The 12091-nt window shown below is 38.2% G+C and overlaps 1 protein-coding gene across 2 annotated transcripts in view; it reads left to right on the top strand.

The window, feature by feature from the left end:
* The window catches only part of FRS2 (fibroblast growth factor receptor substrate 2), a 52617-nt gene that overhangs the window by 24097 nt on the left and 16429 nt on the right, over positions 1-12091 (top strand). The window contains exon 2 of one of the 2 annotated variants that reach the window (XM_050324708.1): positions 9332-9437. The gene's annotated coding sequence lies outside the window, so the exon portion shown is untranslated. The remainder of the gene's footprint in view (positions 1-9331; positions 9438-12091) is intronic. The other variant, XM_050324709.1, reaches the window with a different exon arrangement.

The following is a 12091-nucleotide window of genomic DNA, read 5'->3' on the forward strand; positions in this document are numbered from 1 at the left end:
AAAAACATAAAAGCAAAAGTTAACCTCTCCTAAAATGTTTGAGGGAACAGTGTTTCAGACATTAAAATACTACAAAATATAAACTCAGTGTCATTTACTTAATTACAAAATTTGGCACTTTGCTGGCTTTGAAAACTTAGCAAGACCTGTGTGCCTCAAGTTTTAGTAGGCATTTGTGGTTAAATATTGGAGAGCTGACTCACTATTTAAACAATTTCAAACCAGGCTTCCTTTTCAAGAATTAAGCTAGATTCTCTCTTCTTCTTCTTCGACCCCATTACTTGACTTAATTATTGTAGCCTCCCACTTTATTTTCCCATCTCCTTTCCTTTCTCCTTGATCCTGTATCCAAAAAGCTTTTCCATAGCACTGCTCTTAAAACTTCACTCCCATTTCTGGTGGTCTGTTGCTGTGTAAAAGTGATGCTATCTGTGTATGCTATTCCTCATAGGACATTTTCAAAGAGATTCAGAATTTCCAAGAATAAAATAATTTAGTAGTGCTTGCTTGTTTAACCTAATGTTGTGGTTTGGAGTTTGATGTTCTGGATTGTTTCTTTTAAAAGGATTTAGTTAATCTGGCAGACATTCACAGAAAACAATATGGTTGGTTGGATCTGGAGAAATTGTTTTACTAAGAAATTGAAAAATATTTGCATGTGGGTAAGTTGTTTTAAAAATGATACCAAGTAAAACGTAAGTCTTGTTTCTCTGGAAGTTCAGAGTAAGAGGATCGTTTTTTGGAGAGCAATTAGAGAGTAAAGAAAGGAACGATGTCCCACATCTTCAGGAGGATTAATGGGGATGGTGGAGCAAACTGCTTTTGCACTCCTGTTCAAGATGCATGTTTATTAAAGACCTAGAGTCTTTGAAATGTGCTGAGGTGAAAATTTGAAACTCCGTTTAGTGCTGTATATATATGTGTGTGTGTGTGTGCACCTGTTGAATAGAACAGTTGTGCCAACCAAGTACCTGAATGAAATGTGTGAATACCCTTTATATCGCATTAGGATAGGCCAAAATATGGGGTACCACACCTCAGGATAAGGGAATGCAGTTCTTAGAATGTCATGCTAGAGCAAAGTGGAAAGGTGTAGGAGCAGTGTTACATAAATTGGTTTTAAACATCACAAATTTAGCGTTGGCACAGCATTCCTGCCTGCTGCAGTTCTCTCTGTCTTAGCTGGTTGAGCTGGACTTTAATCTTAAGCTCTACTGTGATTGTGAATATAAGAGCTTTTCTGTCAGAATGAGCATGGTTTTTGAAGGAATTACTGATGAACAGTGTTCCTAGAACTTCCTTACTAACTCACCTAAGTTTGAGCATTTTACTAAAATGATCACTTTTAAGGAGAATTGTAGAGAGTTAATAGTAGCATAAAATTTCAAAATTTTGCATAATGACTCTTCAAGGTAGTCCTGAATTTAAATAAACAACAAGGCTCCTAATTTGCTTTTCTTTATGTTTTATTTTATTTTATTTTTATTTAATGGCATTGGATATTTTAGGTGGCACAGCGTGGGGTGAGGGAAAGAAATAAGAAGTTGCTGTTAATTTTGATTCCAAATATACAGAAACATATACAGCAAAACAGATTGAGTTGTGAGGTGATCTGAGTGTTAAAAAGCAGGAATAAGGAAAAAAAAAAAAGAAAACCTCCTGTGAGTTTGAGGAGCAGGCAGTTGGCAGCAGCAGAAGGTGCCAGCAAAGGAATGCTGCTGAGAGGGCGAGTTCTTGGTACAATCCTGCATCAGCTTCTCGCTGCGTGTTCAAAGAGGTTTCTGAGGGCAATGCGCCGAAACGTTAAGCTTGTGTACTGAAGCTTGTGTGTGGTTGCAATAATTTTGTTTTCATTGGAGCCAGAAGGCTTTACAGTTTAACTTGGGCTTTGCCAGTTTTGTTTTTTTGGTTTTAGGTTTTTTTGTTTTTGTTTTATTTTACTTTAGAGAGGGCTAAAGAGAGAAAAGGAATGTGCATTTATTACTCTGTTTTAATCATAAGTCTGACAACATGCTCATTTACTAAAAATCTTGAGGTAAAACTCCACCTGTTAGCATAAGCAAAGTTATAAACTAGGTTCTGCAACTTCACCTCTGCCATTCATAGTTTGTTTTCCATAATTGCAGCCAGCGGCACCAAACTCTTTCTCAGCATGTTTAGTTTCTTCTTGGATCTCCTTGGTTGTAGCTTTTAACTCTGTTATGGTCTGCTAGTACTGCTGCTCTTTCATCCTTCTAGTACATAGGACCTTCAGTATTAATTTTCTTAGTAACCGTTGTGAAGTGGATGAAGGGCAAGGACTGTGTGACCTTAGTTCAGTTTGCTTTGTTATTAAAGTGCCTTCTTCCCAACACACATTCGCTCTTTGGGGGTGAATTGTTGTTACGTCATTGTTTGGGCGATGATGTAACCTGGACACCTGAAAGAAAATGAGTTGATTTGGGTGACAGTGGCAGGCATGGGCAGGCCAGGAGACCATTTCGTGCCCCTTTTGCTATCTCTCTCATGGGTTTCTTCCTGTTCTGCTGAATGCTCATATCCCTTTAAACCCCTGTGTTTCCACAGGAGGACATTCTGCCTTTGGCACCTCTTACATCTGTTCTGTCTCCAAACATTAAAGTCTTTGCTGATGTACAGATTCCCCCCCCTTGAGAAATTATGAAGCAAAGAAGTCCTTTTTGTGACCATTGGGAAAATAAGGCTCTTGGATCTGACCACACTCAATAATTACTAGTTCAGGGCAAATGCTTTATTTTGGTGCTGCATCTCTTATGTGCATGTGAGGTCTGGTATGTGGGAGTCCCGTCTTCCAGAAACCCAAGTTTTGTTTTCCAGTTGAAAGAACTTGGCTTCATGGTAGTGAAGATATGCTAGCCAAAATAAACAGAAGGTAAAAGTATGGGTTATTTTAAGTCCTAAGTAGGATACCAGGATTCTTAAATCATATAGAATTTGCCACCGTGGATTACATCATGACTCTGAAGATGCAGGGTATGCCACATGAGATAAATAGGTTATCCGTTTAATCCATTGTGAATTGGGCAGTATTCAGCTACCAGAAGAACTCAAAGGACTGATTGCAGTACCATTTCTGCCTCCTTCACCTATCCTCTGGAAGGAATAACATGCCAATAAAACAGTTGTTATTTTGCTCAGTAACATTTTTCTTACCTGGTAAGTTGGTTTCTCTTATTTATCTGTTTGCTGTCTTCCACTTTCATCCAAAATTTGTTTTGTGCAGAAAGATTAAAGCTGCTTTGCTGCAGTGACAACTCCAGTTAATGGGGGAGGCTATAATGAGTTAGTTAGAAATTGTCTATGTATAACCTGAAATGTTCAAATTTATACTCTGTTTCTATTTAATCTCTGAGGTAACAGTCTCCAGGTGAAGTTATTCCATGTAGAAGAATCATTGACATCAACAAGTGCTCAAAAACTCTTGAGAAATTTAGTTATAATGTATCTGCAGGGATTTGGCTGTGTTTTCTTCAAGTATTTCCAATTGTGGGACTTTAAAAAACCAGAAAGATGTATTGGAATGAGCTTCAAGGAGGGGCAGGTATTACGCTGTGTGGCTGATCCTAGGGAAAACAGAAAAACAAAACGAGTGGAGTTGTAAGTGTTCAAAGCAATTGAGTATGCAAACTTCAGCTGATGTCATAAGATTTTGGGTTGGTAAAATTAATGCAAATTTTGGCATTGGTCGGGGTGAATTTTTAAATAGGGGATTTAATTCCCAATTCATGCAGTCTCTCTGAAAGTATGTTTTCCCATAGACATATTATGTTCTCAGTATTCGTCATGAAGGATCTAGAAAAATAGGCTGCTTTATAAATTGCATCCCATCCTTCCTGCTTATATTTTGCAGGGTGAAAATTCACTATTAAACAAACCTGAATGCACCAGTTTTAATCAAAAATCAAGACATATTTAATGTGGTGTGTAAGGGTGGAAATGATGAAACATGAAGAATGACGAATCTGAAATAAATAAATTTATATTTAATTTCATTCTATTGAAGATTTATAAGGAAAAATAGGTCCTTAAGGGAAAAATGAAGGACAGGGAAAGAGATAAAAAGTTGCGGAGTGGTATCTGTAAATGTTTGACTAGTTTTATTTCTATATACTGAAAACCATAAAAAAGATGAAAAATAACTTCTGTTTTAAAAGAAATCGGTCTTAAGACTTCTGTAACACTCCTAAGAAGCCACTCATCCAATTATGATGAAATCAGAGTTCTTGTTTTGAATAGGTCGTCTCGTTCACTAAGTAATTTGTGTGTGAGGTTGCAGCGTGTACTGGGCAGGTGTACTGACAGTCACTGTAATACTGAGTTGGAGGTGCTTCTGCTCTGAATCCCTGTGTCAATGTAAACATGCAAACACTTGAGGGCCATGAATTTTGAACTTTGGGAGGAAGTTGACAAAGCTAGTTTATCATGTTTCAGTGTGTTCAGTTGTCTAGCAAATTATTTGTGATATTCACTCCTAGTGTCTAGGTTACATGCAATTTAGACAATCAAAATTTGGACTCTTGTTTCTTACACACTAAACAGAATGATTTCAGTTTCTGTGGGGCGAAGGCACTGGTTGACAGTGTTTGGCTTTTTTCATATTGTATAGATTTTTCCTTTACACATTTCCACTTGAAGTAAAGAATTCACTGTTTTGGTTTTTTTTTAGGCTCAGGGGATGTAGGAAAAAAATGTGTCTATAAGAGGCAAAATCTAGAAATGTGATGGATCTGTTGCTGCATGAAGTATTTTAAGGGCTAGCTACCTTCAGTAATACTTTGGAAGAAAATAATGTTTATTTTTAGCCACTTTATAAGAGGTTACAGCATTAACATACTTGAAGGAAGGAATAAGGGGGAGTTTTACTTATACTAAGCAATTTGTGCGTATTTTTATATGGATACAAATAATTTGCCATATCTATCACTTCTGATAATGCCTGAACTCAAGATATGAGGAGAACAAGCCCTTTCTAGACTTGGGAAGATTCTTTGTGGAGAGCTGGTTCTACTTTTAAGCTGCAAATACAATAGGCCTCATGTCTCCTAGTGGAGACTTTCTGGGTTTTCAGAAAAATAAAAAGGAAGTGTTGTCTCCCACTCGCCTCTGTAGTCTGTAGTTTGAAGCTACATCCTCTTACCTGAGGAGAGGCTAAGGAGGGGCACCCTGAAGCTTATTCATTTCAAACAGGCTCACACAACAGGCTATGGAACCAATTTTAGAGATATTTTAGGAAGTGACAGAGTTGAAACTATGAGGGTTAGATCCTTGAACTGTTATTGAAGACAAAAGAAATACAAAGTGCCAGGCAATATCAAGTTTTAAAAATAATTAATTTGAAAAATACTGTTCTACTCACTGCTAGAATAGTTTAATTTAATATATTTTATATATATTATTTTAATTTTAAATTTAATTTAAATAGAATAATTAAAATACATTAATGAAATGGTGAAATAGTCTTGATTTTGGTATATCCATCTGTCAATGAGTTTGCAATTTTAATATACTCAAAAACGTGCATAATTTGGTTTGCTTTTCATCACAACCACTTTATTTCTACAGAAAATTATGTTAAATGTAGAAGGTTTGATGATACTGCCTTTTACTGTACCTTTTTAAGCAAATATTTTAAATAACAGTAAGAAGTAAAAACGCAGAGGATTTTAATGTTCTAGTGGTTGGGATTACGTCCTTTCATTTTTACTAATTTTTTTTTTAATAGTATAAGCCAAACAAGAAACAATCTTTGAAAATGCTTGATAATATGTGAATGAGTAGGTTCGGGTTCTTGACAGGTGGAGTGCTAACAATCTGGACACAGGCACCTTTCTCCAGTTATTTCGTTGTACTCATTGGGCTTTCTAGATATTAAAATTTCTGAGTGTGCAAAAAACCCGAATGACTTTTTTTTTACTACAACTTTGTGGCATAAAATGACTTTAAATTATGTTAATGAACTTCAGTTATTTTTTCTCCTCTCTACTTGTAAATCTTAGAGCAAGACATAGCAGAGGACCTAGCACAGTGGTGGGTTTGAAAGGCCGTAGGAAAGATTGTGTACAAACAATGGGTTTACAGGCAAGACACCATTGCTTCTTCCAACCTCTGCTCAGGTGTGCTACAGTTTGGGGTTTTTTCCTTCCCTGATTTTTAGGAGGTGTGGAGAGGAATTCATGAGTACAGAAGATATTCCCCAAAGTTAGTGTTTGAGTCTGTAACCAGAGCATGTTAAAGCCAGATTTTAGGTCGGCTTAGCAACTATGAGCTGACTTTAATGAGCAAGAGGAGGAGTATGATTGCAGCGTGTCTAAGTGGCCTTTCTTACACAAGGGGAGCGCTCGCCTTGTTCAGACCTTTCCCATACTGGGCAAGACTACAGAATTTCAAATGTTAGAATTTCTACAAGTTTTGACTGTCTTTTTTTTTCCCCTAAATATCTATTCTTTTTACACTGATGCCTTGTCTTCCTTGACTTCTGAGAGCTTAGTATAACTTGTTGCCCCTGATAAGTCTATGAAGGAAAGAGATATGGTTTAATTTACAAAGCCTAGTGATAAAACTTAGTGAAGTTACAGCAGTTCCTAACTTTCACTCCCATTTACAAGGTTTAGATAAGTGCTGGTCCTGGTTTGTCTTGCCTGGGATTTTTACTTTGCAGTGCAGTAATGAATGTGTTAGGGAGAAGCAGAAACTGCTCTCCGTACTCTTCCCCCTCCTTGCATGACTGCACCCAAACACCACTGATGCTTCTTGAATGGGAAATCGGAGCTCCTAAATTTGACACTGTAGACATAACTGAAGAGATTAAGTTTTAGAGTTGTAATTGTGAAAATGTCTACTTCTCCTCATATGTTTAATTTTCGGTAAATATTTTGCAATCTGGGGAGATTTAGGAAAATCCCAAACAGAATAAATAACCAACTTGTAATTGGAAGCAACTGACTGGAGAATTTTGTTGCTGCTTTACATTTAAAAAAAGTTAACTGCTGTAAAACTGTGGGGAATAAAATTGTGCACTTTTTTTTTATCCATCAAGAACTCTGCCTGGATTGTTTTAGAGTCATTCTTAGGGAGCTGAACCAGGCTAGTCTGCTTTAGGTAGCCAAACCGTGTGAAAGCTTTAAAACTTAGCTAGGTAAAGACTAGTGCAAACATACCTGCAATAAGGTATGTTGCCTGTGAAAATTTTTTATTATTTTTCTAATGACTACCTGTAAGATTCCACTAGAGTGGGTGGGTCGGGTTTTCTGCTCCTCTTCCATTCTCATGTCCTGAAGATTTTAGCAGGGAATTGGTTAAACTTTAAATCTCAGTCATAGTTAAGGGGCTCATTTTTCTGAAAGCTGGGCTGAGGCGAGTAAGGCTGTGGTTCTGTCCCCAGCTCCTCTGGCACTTGCTAGACTCTCTGCTGAGCTGGTTTGGTACAGTAAGCAAGCAAAAGTCTAACCTGACAAAAATCATAGCTAAATAATAACATTTAGATTAGGTAGGGCCAACACAGAACCAGAGCCTGTGCGTGTTGCAGAGGGGTAGGTCCTAAATACAGCTATATGCAAAAGTACATATCTGTCAAGCAGTCCAATAAGGGTTTTTTTGTGTACCTTTGTGAAATCTAGGGTTTAGTTGCAAGTTAAGTATAAGTGGTTAATAATTTCCTTTTCTAGTGTCTTATGGGAGTGCACTCATAAATTTATACTGCATTGATGTCCTCCATTTGCATTAACTAGAATGGCTTTACTGGATCACACCTGAAGTATCAGCTTGTCCAGTATCCAATTTCTGACAGTAAATATTAATTTCTGACAGCAAATAATAAATATATAGGGAAGGGAATAATAAGAAGAAACATTTTATGATCAGTCTTTAAGACACTTCTAAGTATCTGCAGCTTAGAGACTTTTTGAGCCAGATGTGACATTCTTGAGTTTAAAAGCTCTTCATGGAGCTTGCTTTTGTCCAATTACTTTCTGAGCCTGTAAATTTTTGGAACTCATTCCCACAGGACATTGCGTATCACAATAACTACATACCCTGTAGAGTATTTCTGTGTAGTTCTTTGAACCTGCTCCTTAATGTCAACTGATGTTCCCTAGTGCTTGCATTTGGAAAATAGTTCTACTTTATTTATCTTCTCTGTGTCATCTATAATTCTGTACTCATTTTTTCTGACCTCTCTGCTCAGTTTTTTCAGGCTGAGCCTGTCTTTTTTGACAGGGGAGGCTGAACTGCATGCATTACTACATCTGGGGATGCACTGTGGATTCATACAAAAAATTGTGGTTTTGGCTCTTTTAGTTCTTTCCAAGCAGTTATGTTTCATTTTCTTTATGGAGCTGTCCTCTTGCACAATCCCTTCACAGTAAAAGTTGTTTTGCAACTGTTGTAATGATGTTGTAATGATGCCTAGGACCTGGTATGAATTTGGGACTACATTACTCTTGATATTATGCAAAAAAGAAGAGTACTTTGGTTTCCCAAGATGATTTTAATCCAGGTGCAAGGCAGAGGACAGCAGGTGAATAGAAAGTATTGCAGCAAAAAATCTGTAAGCAAAGCTGCACTGGTTTCAAAGAAGTTTGCGTAGACATCCTGAAAGACTGATAAGAAAGACTAATAACAAAGCATTTTTCTGAGAAATTAGCCCTTCTCTTGAGTTTAATAAGCAGCATCAAAGGAAACATTAAGTGCTTGTTTGGCAGTTTTACAAACAGAGAACAGAGGCCGCTAACTGTTGGCATGATGGAAGCAGCAGTTGAGTTTTTGTGTTAAATGTGAGTGGATAGCTGGTGTGAGAATAATCCGGGGGGTGAGGGGAAGTAAAAGCAAACAATTTATGGTTCATGTCATGGAGCAGGAATCATAAAGAAAGCAGAGAAAGGGTGGTGTGTTAGCCATACAAGTCAGCATTTGTGTATGTTCACTAGAACAAACAAGGGGAAGTTATACAGCGTAAGTTGTGTGTGTTCTTCTGTTTGTGTGCCGTGGTTTGGTTCAGTATGTACTGAGGATAACGGGAGCTTCTCATCCGTCATTTCCACACACTAAATTGAGTAAGCAGTGAGTGGAGAATGAATGGAGTCTGCAGTGTGACAGGCTATGTTGCAGAAAGGAATGCCAAATTATTTTCTTCCAAGGCACAAAAGCTCCAAAAGATTGGTCTTGTCTAAAACATCACTTCAGATGCCTCCTAGTCATGAAAACCTCACTTGACATTACAGTGACAAAATAATAATAAACAAAAGTGTATATTTTTCTTAGTTTACTAACTAGCATCTTAGAAACAAGAAAAAATGACGTTTATTTACTCTTCTAGTTCTAGGTCAAATGATTCGTTCTGTGACAAGACATCATGACACTTTGAGTATGACAGAAGCCCTGATGCTGCAGCAGAGGCTGGGAATATTAATGGCCAAATCTAGGTGAGTGATTTTTAATTCTGCCAGTTCTCTGTTTAATTTCTTCCTTATAGCCTTGATTCATATCTCTCCTTTGAAGCAGCATTGCAGTTCTTGGTTTTCTGAAATATTAATATTTGAATATATTTGAGACAAAATAATGAGCTTGTATGATTATTGATTACATAACCTTTCTTTGTCATTCTTGAGATACTGATGCTATACATCTTCATATGCTACAGCTTTCTTCTTGCAACTCCAGTGATTTTTTTTTTCCCCCAAACTGCTTTGCAGTTAAATTTTGAAGGTTATTTTTAAAGTTTTTAGACACCTGCCTTCAACGGATTTGATCAATTATTTTATGCTGAATGCATAGAAAGTTATGATACGAACATCACGCAACTATCTAGTTTTGTTTACACTTTGTCAAAACATTTGAGGTCTAAGTGCATGCATCTGTGCCATAAGTAATAGCTATTACTGCCTGTATCTCCCTTTCTGAATAGAACAGGAAAGAAATAATAATAATTAAAAAAATGAGTAGTTAAAATAACAATGGATGTATGTGTGAAGATTATTAAAAGTGGTCTGGAACTGATAGATTAGACTGATAACATTCAGAACTTCTCCCCACTGGGCCCAGTCCTGTTTATTATCTTTACTGATGATTTGGATGAGGGAACTGAGTCCACCATCAGCAAATTTGCAGATGACACCAAGCTGGGGGTGTCAATCTGCTGGAGGGTGGGAGGGCTCTGCAGAGGGACCTGGACAGGCTGGATAGATGGGTCAAATCCAACCGTATAAGGTTCAACAAGGCCAAGTGCTGCATCCTACACTTTGGCTACAACAACCTCATGGAGCACTACAGGCTGGGGACAAAGTGGCTGGACAGGGGCCAGGCAGAAAGGGACCTGGTGGTTCTGATTGACAGCTGTCTGAACAAGAGCCAGCAGTGTGCCCAGGTGGCTAAGAAGGTGAATGGCATCCTGACCTGTATCAGGAATAGTGTGTCCAGCAGGACCAGAGCAGTGATTGTTCCCCTGTACTCGGCACTGGTGAGGCCACACCTTGAGCGCTGTGTCCGGTTCTGGGCCCCTCACTACATGAAATGATGTTGGTGTGCTCGAGCGAGTCCAAAGAAGGGCAACCAGGCTGGTGAAGGGTCTGGAGCACAAGTCCTGTGAGGAGCAGCTGAGGGAGCTGAGGTTGTTTAGCCTGGAGAAGAGGAGGCTCAGGGGTGACCTCATCACTCTCTACAACTACCTGAAAGGAGGTTGTAGCCAGGTGAGGATCAATCTCTTCTCCCAGGCAACCAGCAGTAGGACAAGAGGGCACGGGCTTAAGCTGCACCAGGGGAGGTTTACATTGGACATTAGGAAGAAGTTCTTCACAGAAAAGGTGATTGGGCATTGGAATGGGCTACCCAGAGAGGTGGTGGAGTCACCATCCCTGGAGGGGTTCAAGAAAAGACTGGATGTGGCACTTAGTGCCATGGTCTAGTTGACAAGGTAGTGTTAGGTTATAGGTTGGACTCCATGATTGATCTCAGAGGTCTTTCCCTTGATTTGAAAAAAAAGTTCTGTCAAATTAACGCATATTTTTGTGTTATGATGAGAAATGACATTAAAGAATCCATGATTTTGAGTATTCTGCCTCTTTCTGACTGGATTAATCCAAGCCATGTTGTTACACTTTCTGTTAAATTCTTGCTTCACCTCTGCAAGGGGTTGGTGGCAGATTTATACAGGTTTATACAGTCTCCAAGGTAGAAGTATCTCATGTGAGTGGCCTTTCTGATCAAGAAGAGGGGAAGAGTTAGATGCTCTTCATTGCATTCCTTGCACCTTATTTTTCAGCAGACTAAAATGCTTTGTGGATACTACTGTTGCATGCTAATACAAATGCCCATCTAGAAAACAAGTCAGAGTTTTCTTAAGGTGACATCAGATTTTTTTCCCTGTTCAGTCAGGAAGAGTTATCAACCCCTTCTTTCTTCTTGATTCCTAATGTCATATCTCTTGTTGACTTAATAGCTCTCCTCCAGGATTTTGCCCCATTTTTCATTTATGTAGTGGAAATTTTAGTTCTTATCCAATATAAATATGATGTAAATGGGTTAAGTTTTCTTCTGTCTGACTTCCTCGTATTTAAGAAATACAAGGCTTACCACTCCCTGCGTGGTGATAGAGGGAGAAGCAGCAAGTTGTGAGACTTGGTTTTGTGAACATTTTATCAAACTGTTTTATGAAAGTTTTGCCATATATAGAAAAATCTTTAAATGAAAATATAAAAAAAATCAAATATTTATTTTTGGTTTCATTAATTTAGCCATGCTGTTCTGTGTTAGTTGAGTATTTTACTATTTTATAGCAAATGGGTAACAATTTAATTCAAATGGTACTTAATAGAATTTTCCCCCCATCCCCCAAGTTTTAAAATGTTTATGTTGAATGTGAGGTTTTTTTCCTTCCTTTGACTTTGATTACATAATTTGATGTACATTGCTATATGGGAAATATTCAAAAGTGGAAGCACAGAACTTCACTGCATGGCTGCCAGCACAGGGCTGCCTCCAGGCCTGGAATGCCTCCACCCTCTCTTGCAAAGCAGCCCCGGAGCTGCCAAAGCCAAGGCAACCTTTCAGGATTGCCATGTGGGCTCTTTGTGTTGCCTGT

Source organism: Myiozetetes cayanensis, unplaced genomic scaffold, assembly GCF_022539395.1.
Source record: "Myiozetetes cayanensis isolate MyiCay16 unplaced genomic scaffold, myiCay2020 scf3, whole genome shotgun sequence".
Lineage (NCBI taxonomy): Eukaryota > Metazoa > Chordata > Aves > Passeriformes > Tyrannidae > Myiozetetes > Myiozetetes cayanensis.